This window comes from Oncorhynchus keta, chromosome 9, assembly GCF_023373465.1.
Source record: "Oncorhynchus keta strain PuntledgeMale-10-30-2019 chromosome 9, Oket_V2, whole genome shotgun sequence".
Classification (NCBI taxonomy): domain Eukaryota; kingdom Metazoa; phylum Chordata; class Actinopteri; order Salmoniformes; family Salmonidae; genus Oncorhynchus; species Oncorhynchus keta.
In genome coordinates, this window is record NC_068429.1 from 19,116,729 (window position 1) to 19,134,029 (window position 17,301).

Here is a 17,301-nt window from a genome sequence, read left to right on the forward strand (position 1 = left end):
CCGTTTAAATTCAGGAAGTAAACAAATACCTATTCCAAATCTACCTAAATGAAAAGCTTTGAAGAAAATTATAATATTTATTTCAATGTAGGCCTACTTCCTGAATTGATTGGAATGTAAATCGAATTGACCCCATTCCTGGTATATAGCATTAGTTCTACTCAAACAAATAACCCTTTTCTTGGAGAGGGTTCTTTGCTATCCATATGGTTGCAACAACAACAAAGAATTCTAGAGTGTTGTGGAAAAACAAAAAAAAGTTAGAAGTTTTGAGCAAAATGTTATGTAGCACTATTTCTATTCGAACAGCACTTTTTAATGTTTTTTTCTTCTTCTCTCGCATATAACACAAGCTGACCTAAACTATTTTCATTTGGGGTTGTCTGATTTTGCTGTTCCTTAATCGTCTTGTTGGCGGAGGAAAAATACTTCTCGCAGCACCTCTGCTACATGAATACAGTGGAAACAAACACTGATACTTGAGCATACTTACAGTACAGGCACAAAGAAAATGCTATAAGGAAATGAATTCACATAAAACAGTGTCACATGGTATGAAAATGACAGAGCAGAACAGCCAACATTATTTGGAATGTTTAAATCTAGTCCCTCTCCAAATGATTTGACTCAGCCTCTTGACTAATTTGCAAGCCAGATTAATGAATCAATGTGAATCAATACATTCTTTACCTGTGAGGTTTTGATACTCTGTATAGCATCACCCACCTACTCAAACAAAAGTTTAAAGTTGTCAAGTAGAATAGTTGTGACATCTAGAAAACAAGATAAACCCTGTGTTTAAATGATGATAGACTATGTTGTCCTAACTCACTCACAGTTCCACATTGTGTCACGCATCTGTAAATAGACACCAAAAGGATGTAGGCTACTTTGCATTTCAGAACCAGTCACCAGCGGTTTTGAGTCAGCGTTTGAAAAAGCTTCATCAATATTTCATCCATATGGAATCAACCCATTCTCACCATCAACAGAAGCACGAGCGTCGCTCAGCTCTCGGATGTGCTTTGTTGACAACTTTCTGCGCATGGGCAGTGAAAGGGCCGGTGGATAGTGAAACATTGGATCCGACAGAATAAACGAGTGGCGCACCAAAATGAAGGCCAAAGGAAGTGAAATTGGATGAAAAGTAAATTATGTAGCGTCAATGTTCACGAGAAGTTGTAAAACGAGTTGTATGCACGATTTTTTACAATTTAATTTTTTACTTTAAACACTTATTCAACAATGGCATGCTAAACGTTTGCACAACTCTCTGATCCAGGTGAGTCGAATTAATTAGCTAATTATTTAAACGTTCATGCATTATTGTGACTTTTGTTCTTAAATATTCATAGTAACTTTTACCTCTTGTCTGTATATATAAACATTTGTCAGCCACATAAACGTATTGTAGGAAAATGATTTCGATATAGACCTATGCCAACATGTTGTGAACGTTTTATTGCACCCAACCGACCACTACACTCATGGTAACGTACATTTGCTGTACATTTTGTTTTTACTTTCGATATTCTGAGTTCGGTCGTCAATAGCTCTCCGGCGGGAGGTCCTAGGATGATGAGTGATATATCTAGTATAAGATGACTCTAGAGGGCAAAGTACACCCTTTGTATTTACCTATAGTAGGACTATTACCTTAATAACAGAGCCGAAGGAGGCAATATACTGTGTTCGAGCGCTCAGGTGTTTTAGGGACCGTCGTAAAGGTGCAATACCGGCGTTTGCACGAAAGCAAAAAAAAGAAAAAGATTTTGCATTCTCATCCTGGGGTAGCCCTACACGAATATTACACACACTGCTTCCAGTCACTGAATGGACTAACATTTTTATTAGTAACCTCTAACTACTGTGCTATATTTGACCCATTTACAAGGATACTTTTCAAAAGCTGCCTATCCATGTGAGATGGATAAAACCACATAATATGAAGTCACTGACATCACTCATCCATGCTACAGAACATTCATTAGAATTCCAGTTCACCAGTTACCTGATATTTATAGGCATATTTCTTATGATGGGTAGGTCTAGTGCAGTGTGTTCCTTGACATCTCAAATTAAAGGTACACCTTTTATTTCTTTCATAATTCCCCACCTTTGATTTTCTACAAATAATTATCCTATTACAGCTGTGGTTAATAAAATGACATACAGATCAAATGTTCAATAGCTTCCAGTCCAAATGACATGTACAACTTGATGCTAGGTCACCTCCACTGACCTCCTATATATTTAGACTAAACAGGGAAGAATACTTGTTTTCAGTTTGGATACGACTGGGCTTATCACCACTTTAGGGCACCACAACCGGGCTGCCGATAGAGGGCGGCTTGAGAACGTTCATAACAATGGCATGACGCGACCAAGTGATGGAGGTGCAACCTATGAATAGGGGAAATGTTTCTAGAAAATCGAAGAAAAAAAATGCTTTCATAATAAAGGTCAGGGAACACACATTTGTCTGTGGATCGGAAGCCATTATAATTACTTACAATCATATTACTTTAAAATGTGAATTCTAATGGGGGTATCATGGATTATGGACATCAGTCACTTTGCTACAAGTGATTTGAGCTACCTAGGTCATGCAAGTCGGCTACAGTAGGTTGTGTATGAGTTAGAAATGTGACCCAATTCAGGAAACTAGGCATATGTCGCAAGTCACGACTTCACAGGAGAGCCATTTTGAATGTAAAAAATATTTATTTATCAAATGCGGTTTTTGTCAGAAATGCCTTCTCGGACATGTGAACGTTCATGTGCCTTAACGAACTTCTGTAAATATGAATACAATTGTTCAATTGCGAGCCTTGTTGGTTAAGTCACAGAAAAAGTTAGCAACCTTCCCACTAGCCATGATTGGCTGAGATGAGTATGTATGATAAAAATCAAATCAAATCAAATTTTATTTGTCACATACACATGGTTAGCAGATGTTAAATGCGAGTGTAGCGAAATGCTTGTGCTTCTAGTTCCGACAATGCAGTGATAACCAACAAGTAATCTAACTAACAATTCCAAAACTACTGTCTTATACACAGTGTAAGGGGATAAGGAACATGTACATAAGGATATATGAATGAGTGATGGTACAGAGCAGCATACAGTAGATGGTATCGAGTACAGTATATACATATGAGATGAGTGTGTAGACAAAGTAAACAAAGTGGCATAGTTAAAGTGGCTAGTGATACATGTGTTACATAAGGATTTTTTATTTATTTTTTTATTTCACCTTTATTTAACCAGGTAGGCTAGTTGAGAACAAGTTCTCATTTGCAACTGCGACCTGGCCAAGATAAAGCATAGCAGTGTGAACAGACAACACAGAGTTACACATGGAGTAAACAATTAGCAAGTCAATAACACAGTAGAAAAAAATGGGCAGTCTATATACAATGTGTGCAAAAGGCATGAGGAGGTAGGCGAATAATACAACAGATTAACACTGGAGTGATAAATGATCAGATGGGCATGTACAGGTAGAGATATTGGTGTGCAAAAGAGCAGAAAAGTAAATAAATAAAAACAGTATAAAAACAGTATGGGAATGAGGTAGGTTGAGCTATTTACCTATAGACTATGTCAGCTGCAGCATTTTTAGCTTTAGCTGATGTTTGAAGTTGGAGAGGGAGATAAAAGTCTCCAACTTCAGCGATTTTTGCAATTCGTTCCAGTCACAGGCAGCAGAGTACTAACAAAGGCGGCCAAATGAGGTGTTGGCTTTAGGGATGATCAGTGAGATACACCTGCTGGAGCGTCTTGCTGGCGGATGGGTGTTGCCATCGTGACCAGTGAACTGAGATAAGGCGGAGCAAACCTAGCATGGACTTGTAGATGACCTGGACAGTGGGTCTGGCAAAGAATATGTAGTGAGGGCCAAATGACTAGAGCATAAAGTCGCAGTGGTGGGTGGTATGAAAGGTGCTTTAGTGACAAAACGGATGGCACTGTGGTAGACTGCAGCCAGTTTGCTGAGTAGAGTGTTGGAAGCCATTTTGTAGATGACATCTCCAAGTCGAGGATTAGGATAGTCAGTTTTACTAGGGTAAGCTTGGCAGCGTGAGTGAAGGAGGCTTTGTTGAATCAAAAGCCACTCTGGATTTGATTTTTGATTGGAGATGTTTGATGAGTCTGGAAGGAGAGTTTGCAGTCTAGCCAGACACCTAGGTACAAGTAGAATAGTTATAGATGTCCACATATTCAAGGTTGGAACCATCCAGGGTGGTGATGAGTCGGGCATGCGGGTGCAGGCAGCGTCGGTTGAAAAGCATGCATTTGGTTTTACTCGCGTTTAAGAGCAGTTGGAGGCCACGGAAGGAGTGCTGTATGGCATTGAAGCTCGTTTGGAGGTTGGATAGCACAGTGTCCAATGACGGGCCATATAGAACCAGTCTCGTAGAGGTGGATTTGAGCCCGCAGCAAGAGCAACATCATTGATATATACAGAGAAAATTTCATCCCGAGAATGAACCCTGTGGCACCCCCATAGAGACTGCCAGAGGACCGGACAGCATGCCCTCTGATTTGACACACTGAACTCTGTCTGCAAAGCATTGGTGAACCAGGCAAGGCAGTCATCCAAAACCGACAGGCTGTTGAGTCTGCCGCATAAGAATTTGGTGATTGACAGAGTCGAAAGCCTTGGCGAGGTCGATGAAACGGCTGCACAGTACTGTCTTTTATCGATGGCGGTTATGATATCATTTAAACCTTGAGTGTGGCTGAGGTGCACAATGACCGGCTCGGAAACCAGATTGCACAGCGGAGAAGGTACGGTGGGATTCGAGATGGTCAGTGACCTGTTTTTGACTTGGCATTATTGAAGACCTTAGATTCAGGGCAGGATGGATATAGGTCTATAGCAGTTTGGGTCCAGGGTGTCTCCCCCTTTAAAGGGGGATTTGTCAGGCACTTTCAATCCTTGGGGATCTCAATGATATGAAAGAGAGGTTGAACAGGCTGGTAATAGGGGTTGCGACAATGGTGGCAGATAGTTTCAGAAATAGCGGGTCCAGATTGTAAGCCCAGCTGATTTGTACGGGTCCAGGTTTTGCAGCTCTTTCAGAACATCTGCTATCTGGATCTGGGTAAAGGAGAACCTGGAGAGGCTTGGGTGAGGAACTAGGGGCGGAGCTGTTGGCCGAGGTTGGAGTAGCCAGGCGGAAGGCATGGCCAGCCGTTGAGAAGTGCTTATTGAAGTTTTCGATAATCATGGATTTATCGGTGGAGACCGTGTTTTAGCCTCAGTGCAGTGGGCAGCTGGGAGGAGGTGCTCTTGTTCTCCATGGACTTCACAGTGTCCCAGAACTTTTTGGAGTTGGAGCTACAGGATGCAAACTTCTGCCTGAAGAAGCTGGCCTTAGCTTTCCTGACTGACTGCGTGTATTGGTTCCTGACTTCCCTGAACAGTTGCATATCATGTGGGGCTAAAATGCTATTGCAGTCCGCCACAGGATGTTTTTGTGCTGGTCAGAGGGCAGTCAGGTCTAGTGAACCAAGGGCTGTATCTGTTCTTGGTTCTGCATTTTTGAACGGAGCATGCTTATCCAAAATGGTGAGGAAGTTACTTTTAAAGAATGACCAGGCATCCTCAACTGACGGGATGAGGTCAATGTCCTTCCAGGATACACGGGCCAGGTCGATTAGAAAGGCCTGCTCACAGAAGTGTTTTAGGGAGCGTTTGACAGTGATGAGGGGGTGGTCGTTTGACTGCGGCTCCGTGGCGGATACAGGCGATGAGGCAGTGATCGCTGAGATCCTGGTTGAAGACAGCGGAGGTATATTTGGAGGGCCAGTTGGTCAGGATGACGTCTATGAGGGTGCCCTTGTTTACAGAGTTAGGGTTGTACCTGGTGGGTTCCTTGATGATTTGAGTGAGATTGAGGGCATCTAGCTTAGATTGTAGGACTGCCGGGGTGTTAAGCATATCCCAGTTTAGGTCACCTAACAGAACAAACTCTGAAGCTAGATGGGGGGCGATCAATTCACAAATGGTGTCCAGGGCGCAGCTGGGAGCTGACGGGATGCAGTCGATGATGTAGAGTACAGTATATACATATGCATATGAGATGAATAATGTAGGGTAAGTAACATTATATAAGGTAGCATTGTTTAAAGTGGCTAGTGATATATTTACATAATTTCCCATCAATTCCCATTATTAAAATGGCTGGAGTTGGGTCAGTGTCAATGACAGTGTGTTGGCAGCAGCCACTCAATGTTAGTGGTGGCTGTTTAACAGTCTGATGGCCTTGAGATAGAAGCTGTTTTTCAGTCTCTCGGTCCCAGCTTTGATGCACCTGTACTGACCTCGCCTTCTGGATGATAGCGGGGTGAACAGGCAGTGGTTCGGGTGGTTGATGTCCTTGATGATCTTTATGGCCTTCCTGTAACAACGGGTGGTGTAGGTGTCCTGGAGGGCAGGTAGTTTGCCCCCGGTGATGCGTTGTGCAGTCCTCACTACCCTCTGGAGAGCCTTACGGTTGAGGGCGGAGCAGTTGCCGTACCAGGCGGTGATACAGCCCGCCAGGATGCTCTCGATTGTGCATCTGTAGAAGTTTGTGAGTGCTTTTGGTGACAAGCCGATAGCTAAAGAGATGGGGAATACACCTGTCTCCGGATTACATATTCAAACTAAGGGAAACTGTGGCATGGCATTCCTGACAGGGAGACGTGTCCATGCATGATGGTGTGTGTATATATATATATATATATTAATTAGAAAGTTGTTTCATTTCAAGCTGAAGTGTTAGCTGGCTGGCTCCCTATCTGACATTATTATTTGTTTCCCAGAGCCGTTTGCTGTTCTAGTTAGAGCCTAATGTTAGCTAGCTAACATTAAACATGGTTGGTTAGCTGCCAGCACTGTGGCCTTGTTGGCACTGTTCATTGTTGTTTAACTAGCTAAAGTTAGCTGGCTGGCTTGTTAGCTAAAGTGACGTGTGTACAACACCCGTTGAATATGGCCAGTGTCAGTAAAAGTCTGCAAAAAAGCAAAATTAAATTGTTGCCAGCAGAGCTGGTTAGGCTGTTTTCGTGTTATCCAGGGGTAACCAAATCATCAGCCAGAGCGTCAAGTGTGCGCTTTGAGAGCAAAACAAGATGGGTAGGGCAAAAGCTTAAGAGGGTGTGAACAATGCTGAATGGATATAGCCAAAGAAGAGCTCCTCTCTAGATAGCAACATTTTCAAAGATGATTTTCTCAAAAGTGAATTTACCAGTTGATCAACTTTCAAAGCACAATTACTTTCCCATTCTTCCTCACATGCAGTGTATGATATACCATTTTGTAGCGCTGAGTCTCTACTTTTATCTAATGTAAAACATTTTTTTTTTTGCTACATAAGACCGAATCCAAGTGGTGAGTCATAAATATCATAGGCCTGTGTTTTTTTGTTGTTATATTTTTACATAAAATCCTTTAAAATGAAACGTTCACATTTTAACATGTAATTGTTGTGGGAGAAGACATAATTAGTTTAACATCTCTAGATAATTTGAATAGTTAGAAGTAAAAATGTTTAGCTGATGCACTTTTAAGACGGCCCCTTAGCCTGGAGTGCATAATTTCACCCATTGAAACCAACTAAAGTCACTTTTTGAAAACATGGGGAAGGGAGTGAAACGTCTGTACTTTGCTCTCTATTGTTATCTGATTCTAGGTAAACTCAGCAAAAAAAGACTTCTCTCAGCCTATTGTGTACAGCCTGAGCACTGATGGAGGGATTGTGCGTTCTTGGTGTAACTCGGGCAGTTGTTGGTGCCATCCAGTACCTGTCCCGCAGGTGTGATGTTTGGATGTACCGATCCTGTGCAGGTGTTGTTCCACGTGGTCTTCCACAGCGAGGACGATCAGCTGTCCGTCCTGTCTCCCTGTAGCGCTGTCTTAGGCGTCTCACAGTACAGACATTGCAATTTATTGCCCTAGCCACATTAGCAGTCCTCATGCCTCCTTGCAGCATGCCCAAGGCATGTTCATGCAGATGAGCAGGGACCCTGGGCATCTTTCTTTTGGTGTTTTTCATAGTCAGTAGAAAGGCCTCTAGTGTCCTAAGTTTTCATAACTATGACCTTAATTGCCTACCGTTGAAAGCTGTTAGTGTCTTCGAGACCGTTCCACAGGTGCATGTTCATTAATTTTTTATGGTTCATCGAACAAGCATGGGAAACTGTGTTTAAACCCTTTACAGTGAAGTTATTTGGATTTTTATGAATTATCCTTGAAAGATAGTGTCCTGAAAAAGGGACGTTTCTTTTTTTGCTACGTTTATATCATCCTAGGACCTTCTGTCGAAGTAATCTCAATATCAAACCAATCATTTTTGTTTTTACTTTGGCCTGAAACTTTACAAATGTGTTCTTCCCAAAATATGCTTTTCTCCTATTTTAGTTTTTTATTGGACCAATGAACCATGCCTCAATCTACATCACTGCAAAACATGCATATTAATTTAGTGTTTGGACTGAGCGGCGGAAAATGATTGATGTGATGGGCTATTATGGTCTAAAAAGGCTTGATCGATGGATGGATGGAGGAGTTAAGAAATAGGAATATTCTGTACCAGTCCCCCAAATCCAGGTAATCCATAGATCTGGCTAAATTGTTCCTGGTTGTAATTTGTACCAAGTAGAGATAATCTCACACATCAAAGCATTCATGCACTGGTCTGGTTAGAGATTTCTGAGAAACCATAGGGTAGAAGTATTTTGTAGGACTTTTATTGGATATTTAGTCTTGAGAAATGTTTTTTTTTTTTTTTAACAATATGAAAACATTCCTCTTTGCATTCAGCAAGGTTTAAGTGGGATTACTTCCAGGGCTGGGACTTTGACATCCAGTCACCATATGCATGGTTTATAGTTACACGCTTTCTGACAATCAGGTCTCCCTTAGTGTCTCCCATCTGTGTCAGGAGCTTCTTCATTTTGGATCACAGTGAAATATTAGACTGTAGTGAGGAAGTTTCAACATGGTTTCAGTCAAAAGGAAATGAAAAGGACTTGGAGATGTGTCACAGCTCAGAAACATTCAGGATCTACTGTCCTAGAGTGCTGTGTAGAGTTCTAAAGGCTTGGTGTGGTGTTGGTTGTTCAGCCTCCTCAGCTCAGTGTCTGTTATAAAGGCCCTCTCAGAGAAAGGCCCTCTCAGGTTTCTGCCCTCACAGCAGAGACTGGGCCAGGGAAGGATCACCTTGGCAACAGGGCTTCCGTGTCAACCAGTGTGCTGAATGGGAACATCCTCGCTGAGGGAGATAAAGATAAAATAGGTGCTGGAGGTCTTTTCTCAGGACAATATCAGCATGAAGCCTTGTCCTTGTTCTCTTCCATTTCCTCCCCCTCTTTCCTCTGTCATTTGTCCCTCTCTCCTTCAGTTTGTTCGTCCTTCTTTTCATCCCATTCCCTATAACTTATTTTCAACTTCGTTTCACCTCGTACCAAAGAACACCCCTTAGCTGTGCTATATTGGCAAATGTACCACACCACCTCAGACCTTATTGCTTAAATGTACCATGGCTAAGGGCTGTTCTTCTGCACGACAAGAAGTGGAGTGCCTGGATACAGCCCTTAGCAGTGGTATATTGGCTATTATAAACTGGTTGCCAACATTAATAGAACAATAAACAAGTATCTATACATCATACCAGTGATATATTGTCAAGACTCAAACTTGAATTCATGTTCCAGCTGTGTGGTGCCCTCCCAAGCCTCCCTCCCAGCACATTCTATGCAGGCTTTGAGGCAGACAATAACGAGCCATCCAGGAAGACTCTTACTGCTCCGCACGACCAGATTCTTTCGCTCTCCAAGGCTGACGTGAGAAACTCTCCAAAAGTGAATACTCACAAAGCCGCCGGTCCAGATGGTATCCCTGGCCGTGTCCACAGTGTTCTGACCAGCTTGCAGACATCTTCTTTGAGATCTTCAACCTGTCCCAGGCTGTAGTTCTCACCTGCTTCAAGGAGACCATCGTCACAGTGCCCAAGAAAAATAAGGTGACATGCCCATGAAGTGCTTCGAGAGGCTGGTCATGGCCCACATCAAGGCTTGCATGGCAGGCACACTGGACAACTCCAATTTGACTTCCGCTCCAACAGATCCATGGACAATTCCCACTGCTATTCACATAGCTGTAACGCATATGGACAAGAGAAACATCTATGTGAGAATGCTGTTCATCGACCCACAGTTCAGTATTCAACAGTATTGTTCCCACCAAGCTCAGAGCCTGGGTCTGGACACCACCCTCTGCAACAACTGGATCCTGGACTTTCTGACGGGCAGACCACAGGCTGTGAGGATTAGCAACAACACCTCATCCACACTGACCCTTAACACCCCCCAGGTATGTGTCCTCTGCTGTGCTTCCTGTTCACACGACTGCGTGGCTTTGCATAAAACCAACTCGATCATCAAGTTAGCTGATGACACCAAGGTTGTAGGCCTGATAACCAACAACAACGAGTCAGCCTATAGGGAGGAGGTAAGTGAACTGGCATTGAGATGCAAGGACAACAACTTTGCCCTCAACGTCAGAAAAACAAAAGAGTTGATTGTTGCAGAGGAGCAAACATCAACAGGACTGCAGTAGAGAGAGAGTCAGCAGTTTTGAGTTAATCTGCGTCCACATCACTGAGGACTTGACATGGACCAACAACACCACCACTATTGTCAAGAGGGCGCAACAGCGTCTTCTTCCTAAGGCAACTGAATAAATTCTCTCCAAATAATACTGCTGCACTATCATGAGCATCCTAACTGGTTGCATCATGGCCTGGTGCGAGAATTGCTCCTTCCACGACCTCATGCCCCCCCAGCGGGTGGTGAAGATGGCCCAGCACATCACAGGGACAGTGCTCTCACCCCTCCAGGACATCTACTGGAAACGGTGCCTGAGGAAGGCCCACTGCAACATCAAGGAACCCACACACACCAGCCACAAGCTGTTCACTCCCTTAACATCAGGCAGACGCCATCGGAACATGAGGTCTGATACCAACCGGTTCAGAGACCGTTTCTATCTACAAGCCATTAGACTGCTGAAGACGAACTGGACTGACCACCTCCTCTGACTCTCGGGACCTTACCGCACGCAGACACACATACAGTACCAGTCAGAAGTTTGGACACACCTACCCATTCAAGGGTTTTTCTTAATTTTTTACTATTTTCTACATTCTAGAATAGTGAAGACGTGATAACTATGAAAAAAATCTAACTTTGTCACATGCGCCGAATACAACATGTGTAGACATTACTGTGAAATGCTTACTTACAAGACCTTAACAGTGCAGTTCAAGAAAGTTTAAAATATTTACCAAATAAACTACCTCAATAACGAGACTATATACAGGGAAGTACAGGTTAGTTGAGGTAATTTGTACATGCAGGTATGGGTGAAGTAAATCGATAATAAACGGTGTGTAGCAGAAGTGTACATGTATTTATTTTTTTAAATGGGGGGATCGTCGATGTACATTTTCCGGTGGCCATTTGATTAATTGTTCAGCAGTCTTATTGGTTGGGGGTAGAAGCAGTTAAGGAGCCTTTAGGTCCTAGACTTTGCACTCCGATATCGCTTGTCGTAGCGGATAGAACAGTCTATGACATGGGTGACTGGAGTGTTTGACAATTTTTTGAGCCTTCCTCTAACACTGCCTCGTGTATATAGGTCCTGGATGGCAGGAAGCATGGACCCTGTGATGTACTGGGCCGTACGCACTACCCTCTGTAGGGCCTTACGGTCAGATGCCGAGCAGTTACCATACCAGGCGGTGATGCAACCTGCCAGGATGCTCTCGATGGTGCAGCTGTAGAACCTTTATTTATTATTTCACCTTTATTTAACCAGGTAGGCTAGTTGAGAACAAGTTCTCATTTGCAACTGCGACCTGGCCAAGATAAAGCATAGCAGTGTGAACAGACAACAACACAGAGTTACACATGGAGTAAACAATTAACAAGTCAATAACACAGTAGAAAAAAAGGGGAGTCTATATACATTGTGTGCAAAAGGCATGAGGAGGTAGGCGAATAATTACAATTTTGCATATTAACACTGGAGTGATAAATGATCAGATGGTCATTTAAACCCCACCTCTTTAAGGAATACCTAGGATAGGATAAGTAATCCTTCTCACCCCCCTTTAAGATTTAGATGCACTATTGTAAAGTGACTGTTCTACTGGATGTCATAAGGTGAATGCACCAATTTGTAAGTCGCTCTGGATAAGAGCGTCTGCTAAATGACTTAAATGTAAAATGTACAGGTAGAGATATTGGTGTGCAAAAGAGCAGAAAAGTAAATAAATAAAAACAGTATGTGGATGAGGTAGGTAAAAATGGGTGGGCTATTTACCGATAGACTATGTACAGCTGCAGCGATCGGTTAGCTGCTCAGATAGCAGATGTTTGAAGTTGGTGAGGGAGATAAAAGTCTCCAACTTCAGCGATTTTTGCAATTTGTTCCAGTCACAGGCAGCAGAGAACTGTAACGAAAGGCGGCCAAATGAGGTGTTGGCTTTAGGGATGATCAGTGAAATACACCTGCTGGAGCGCGTGCTACGGATGGGTGTTGCCATCGTGACCAGTGAACTGAGATAAGGCGGAGCTTTACCGAGCATGGACTTGTAGATGACCTGGAGCCAGTGGGTCTGGTGACGAATATTAAAACCTTTTGAAGATCTGTGTACCCATGCCAAATCTTTTGTCTCCGGAGGGCGAAAAGGTGTTGTTGCCCTCTTCATGACTGTCTTGGCGTGTTTGGACGATGATGGTCCATGGTGATGTGGACACCAAGGAACTGGAACTCTCGACCTGCTGCAGCACCGTTGATGTTCGGCCCGCATTTTGCTGTAGTCCACGATCAGCTCTTTTGTCTTGCTCACATTGATGGAGAGGTTGTTTTCCTGGTACCACACTGCCAGGTCTCTGACCTCCTCTCCATAGGCCGTCTCATCGTTGTTGATGATTAGGCCTACCACTGTTGTCGTCAGCAAACTTAATGATGGTGTTGAAGAGGGAGTAAACCAGGGGACTAAGCACACACCCCTGAGGGGCCCCAGTGTTGAGGACCAGCGTGGCAGTTGTTTCCTACCATTACCACCTGCGGGCGGGCCGTCATGAAGTCCAGGATCCAGTTGCGGAGGGATGTGTTTAGTCCCAGGGTGTTTAGCTTAGTGATGAGATTTGTGGGCACTATGGTGTTGAATGCTGAGCTGTAGTCAATGAACAGCATTCTCACATAGGTGTTCCTCTTTCCCCGATGGGAAAGGGCAGTATGGTGTGCAATTTGATATTGCGTCATCTGTTGGGGTGGTATGCGAATTGGAGTGGGTCTATGCGTATATGGGAGGATGCTCTTGATGTGAGTCATGACCAGCCTTTCAAAGCACTTCATGGGAAAGGGAGATACCTAGTCAGTTGTCCAACTGAAATGTGTCTTCTGCATTTAACCCAACCCCTCTGAATTATAGCGGTGCGGGGGGCTACCTTCGGCGCCCGGGGAACAGGGACCGAACGACAGATTTTTACCTTGTCAGCTCGGGGATTTGATCCAGAAACCTTCCAGTTAATGGCCCTGGCTACTGACGTGAGTTATACGGGGAGGTAATCATACCTTCGCTTTCTTGGGCACAGGGACTTTGGTGGTCTGCTTGAAATATGTAGGTATTGTAGACTCGGTCAGGGAGAGGTTGAAAATGTCAGTGAAGACACTTGCCAGTTGGTCCATGCATGCTTTGAGTACACGTCCTAAAGAACTTGCTCACATCGGCTACGAAAGTGTGATCACAGTCGTCCAGAACAGCTGGTGCTCTCATGCATGCTTCAGTGTTTCTTGCCTCGAAGCGAGCATAAAAGGCATTTTGCTCGTCTGGTAGGCTCGTGGCACTGGGCAGCTCGCCGCTGGTTTCCTTTTGTAGTCCGTAATAGTTTTCAAGTCCTGCTTGTTTGATGGTTTGTCTGAGGGCATAGCAGGATTTCTTATAACGTCCGGATCCGTGTCTCACTCCTTGAATGCGCCAGCTCTAGCCTTTAGCTCGATGTGGATGTTGCCTATAATCCATGGCTTTTGGATGGGATATGTATGTACGGTCACTGTGGGGACGACGTTGTTGATGCACTTATTGATGAAGCTGATGATTGAGGTGGTATATTCCTCAATGCGATTTGATGAATCCAGGAATATATTCCAGTCTGTGCTATCAAAACATTCCTGTAGAGTAGCATCCACATCTTCTGACCACTTCTGTATTGAGCGAGTCACTGGTACTTCCTGCTTTAGTTTTTTCTTGTAAGCAGGAATCAGGTGGATATAATTATGGTCAGATTTCCCAAATGGATAGCGGCAGAGAGCTTTGTATGCATCTCTGTGTGTGGCGTAAAGGTGGTCTAGAGTGTTTTCCCCCTCTGGTTGCACATGTGACATGCAGGTAGAAATTAGGGAAAAATTGATTTAATGTCCCAGAAGCTCTGCTTCTGGATGAGCATTTTTTTGTTTGCTTATGGCCTTATACAGCTGGTTGAGTGTGGTTTTAGTGCCAGCATCGGTTTGTGGTGGTAAATAGACGGCTGCAAATAATATCGCTGAGAACTCTCTTGGTAGTGTGGTCTACAGCTTATCATAAGGTACTCTACCACAGGGAAGCAATACTTCAAGACATCATTAATATTAAACAATGTGCTGTTATTGACAAATAGATACACACCCCCGCCCCTCATCTTACCAGACGTAGCTCTTCTGTCCTGCCGGTGCATGGAAAATCCTGCCAGCTCTATATTATCCATGTCGTCTTTCTGCTACGACTCGGTGAGACATAAGATATTACAGTTTTTAATGTCCCGTTGGTAGTATAATCTTGATCCTATGTCATTCATTTTATTTTCCAATGATTGCACGTTGGCCAATAGAACGGATGGCAGTGGGGGTTTACTCACTCACCTACAAATTCTCACAAGGCAGCCAGATCTCTGCCCCATTTTCTCCATCTTTTCTTAACGCTGTTATGTTCTAATTCTCAGAGTAAAAAAAAATCAACGGACACTATGAAAGCTTAACCAAGTTTATTCTTCCAAGAGGATCAATACAGCTGCTTTAGACCAAAGACATTTTCACACAAGCACGGATATTTAACTGTTCCTCCTACACATCTGAACAGCCAATGCATTTCTGTTGCTAGACAGAACCTTAGTGATATCTGTTCTTCCTCACTTCATCTAACCAGACCTCTACCCCAAAGTGCTCACTCCTCCCCAACTCACGGCTGTCATGGTGCCTGGTACCAGACTGTGTCTCTTCTCCACCCAGAAGATCCCTCCCATAGGATCCCTGATGGCTAACAATAACATATCCTGACATAATGTAAACGTTATACATTACCCGCTCTCCTTCAGCGACATGAACAAGTATATTTAATATTCTCAGAACCCAACAATGCAAATGATGGGGATTTGGGCCCGTTCCCAAGAAAGCAGTATATCCTTTGCGTTGGACTCGTTAAAGTACAAATCTTCTTCCAGTTCGAGGTGAGTAATCGCTGTTCTGATGTCCAGAAGTTATTTTCGGTCAGAAGAGACGGTAACAGCAACATTCTGTATAAAATAAGTTACAAACAATGTGAAATAAAATAACAAAATAGCACAGTTGGAGCACGTAAAACGTAAGCCATCCCCTAAGCGCCATTCTACCTGAAATGACACATGGAATCATGTAGTAACCGAAAGAGGGTTAAACAAACCAAAGTATATGTTTAACACTAAGTAGCCACCTTTTGCGTTGATGACAGCTTTGCACACTCTTGGTATTCTCTCAACCAGCTTCATGAGGTAGTCACCTGGAATGCATTTCAATTAGCAGGTGGGGCTTGTTTAAAAGTTCATTTGTGGAATTTCTTTCCTTCTTAATGCTTTTGAGCCAATCAGTTGTGTTGTGACCAGATAGGGGTGGTATACAGAAGATAGCCCTATTTGGTAAAAGACCAAAGAGAAATGACAGTCCATCATTACTTTAAGACATGAAGGTCAGTCAATACAAAACATTTCAAGAACTTTGAAAGTTTCTTCAAGAGCAGTCGCAAAAACCATTGTGCACTATAATGAAACTGGCTCATGAGGACCACCACAGGAAAGGAAGACCCAGAGTTACCTCTGCTGCAGAGGATAAGTTCATTAGAGTTAACTGCACCTGAGATTGCAGGCCAAATAAATGCTTTTCAGAGTTCAACATCAACTGTTCAGAGGAGACTGCGTGAATCAGGCCTTCATGGTCAAATTGCTGCAAAGAAACCAAGAATAAGAAGAGACTTGCTTGGACCAAGAAACACGAGCAATGGACACTAGACCGGTGGGAAATCTGTCCTTTGGTCTGATGAGTCCAAATGTGAGATTATTTTTGGTTCTAATGGATTATCTCTGCATGTGTGGTTCCCACCGTGAAGCATGGAGATGGTGTGATGGTGCTTTGCTGCTGACAATGTCAGTGATTTATTTAGAATTCCAGGCACACTTAAACGGCACGCCTACCACAGCATTCTGCCATCCCATCTGGTTTGCGCTTAGTCTCACTATCATTTGTTTTTCAACAGGACAATGACCCAGCACACCAACAGGCTGTGTAAGGGCTATTTGACCAAGAAGGAGAGTGGTGAAGTGCTGCATCAGATGACTTGGCCTCCACAATCACCCGAACTCAACCCAATTGAGATGGTTTGGGATGAGTTGGACCGCAGAGTAAAGGAAAATCAGCCAACAAGTGCTCAGCATATGTGGGAACTCCTTCGAGACTGTTGGAAAAGCATTCCAGGTGAAGCTGGTTGAGATATTGCCAAGTTTGTGCAAAGCTGTCATCAAGGCAATGGGTGGCTTCTTTCAAGAATAATTTATTCATTACTACATGATTCCATTACTACATGATTCCATTTGTTATTTCATAGTTTTGATGTCTTCACTATTATTCTACAATGTAGAAAATGGTAAAAATAAATAAAAACCCTTGAATCAGTAGGTGTCCAAACGTTTGACTGGTACTGTGTGTGTGAGATATATTGTATTCTACTGAACCATTTACTTAAATTCGTATTCTTATCTTTTATTATTTCTTATTTTTCCATTGTTGAAGGAACCTGCAAGTGAGCATTTCGTTGGACAGTGTATCCCGTACATACGACTAATAAAATGCTCAGCTTTCAACACCATCCCACAAAGCTCATTACTAAGCTGAGGACCCTGGGACTAAACACATCCCTCTGCAACTGGATTCGGGACTTACTGATGTGCCGCCCC

General features: G+C 43.3%; 1 protein-coding gene across 4 annotated transcripts in view; it reads left to right on the plus strand.

The window, feature by feature from the left end:
* The first annotated feature begins 996 nt into the window (after positions 1-996).
* The window catches only part of LOC118387377 (KN motif and ankyrin repeat domain-containing protein 1-like), a 29,821-nt gene continuing 13,516 nt past the window's right edge, over positions 997-17,301 (plus strand). Inside the window, exon 1 of one of the 4 annotated variants that reach the window (XM_035775674.2) lies at positions 997-1,282. The gene's annotated coding sequence lies outside the window, so the exon portion shown is untranslated. Of the gene's footprint in view, positions 1,283-1,348; positions 1,491-8,583; positions 8,603-17,301 lie in introns of those variants that run through there. The other 3 variants (XM_035775672.2, XM_035775673.2, XM_052525432.1) reach the window with 3 other exon arrangements.